We start from the raw sequence: 1161 nt of genomic DNA on the forward strand, positions 1-1161 counted from the left end.
TGTGGGCTAAAATTGAGGCTGAAATTGAGGCCTATTTTGCTGCACATACTGCTGGTTATGAGCATAATTTGAGCTTTGGCTTTGTTGAGCAAAAGTTGCTTGTGGTCTCCATGTTGAGTTGTTCACATTAGAGTAAGAATTTTCCATAGGTTTTTGTTGATAACCTCCTGCATAAGCAGCTTTTTCTTGCAAATAATTATCACCATAAGAAGAGTAATCAACTCCACAACTTTGAGTTCCATCTGTGAAGGCAACTTGTTGCATAGTTGTAGGAGTTGAGGTTGTTGCTTTTGTGCAAAAATCACTAAGAAGCTGAGTCAACTGGTCAAATCTTGCATTCATGTAGCTAACTGAGTCAAGTTCATAGATCCCAGCTTTCTTTGGCTCAAGTGCTCTAGGATTTCCCCATAAATGGGTATTATGAGCAATCTTCTCTAATAGATCATAGCATTCTTCACTTGTCATTCTCATGAAATCTCCTCCTGCTTGTGAATCAATTGTGTTTCTTATGGCTGGAGTAACTCTGGTATAGAAATTCTAAACAATCATCCATTTCAGTATTTCATGATGAGGACATTGCCTTTCAAGCTCCTTAAATCTCATCCAAGATTCATACAAAGTTTCATCATCCATTGGTTTAAAAGCTACCATCAAATTCCTCAAATGAGTGGTCTTCCCAGGTGGGAAAAATTGAGATAGAAAAGCTTGAGATAGTTGCTCCCAAGTAGCTATAATAGCTTGTGGAAGCGAGTCATACCACTCCAATGCTGAATCCCGAAGAGAGAATGGAAATAAGGTGAGTCGAATAACTTCATCAGAAACTCCAGGTTGCCTTTGTGTACCACATATCATCAAAAATTTCTTCAAATGAGAATGAGGATTTTCAAGTGGACTACCTCCAAATTGTGAATTCTGAACCATTTGAATGAGACCAGTCTTTAACTCAAATTGATTGGCTCCAATAATAGGTCTGTTATCTCTCACATCAGCACATCTAGGAAAAGCATAATCCAACATGGATCTTCTTTGAGGATCATTTTGATTAACCACAGCATTTTGCCCGTTTTGCTCATTTGCTCCATTGTTTCCACCAATAGCTCTATTTTGATTCTCCATATTTTCAATTGTCTCCTCTTGCTCAAATCTTTGTTGTTCTTCTTT

The 1161-nt window shown here is 37.8% G+C and overlaps 1 non-coding gene across 1 annotated transcript; it reads left to right on the plus strand.

Moving 5' to 3' along the window:
• Nucleotides 1–559: 559 nt before the first annotated feature.
• On the plus strand, nucleotides 560–666 carry LOC131171541 (small nucleolar RNA R71). The gene has a single exon (XR_009142201.1). It is a non-coding gene; the product is annotated as a small nucleolar RNA R71 (small nucleolar RNA).
• Nucleotides 667–1161: the final 495 nt, after the last annotated feature.

This window comes from Hevea brasiliensis, chromosome 12 (genome assembly GCF_030052815.1).
Source record: "Hevea brasiliensis isolate MT/VB/25A 57/8 chromosome 12, ASM3005281v1, whole genome shotgun sequence".
Taxonomy (NCBI): domain Eukaryota; kingdom Viridiplantae; phylum Streptophyta; class Magnoliopsida; order Malpighiales; family Euphorbiaceae; genus Hevea; species Hevea brasiliensis.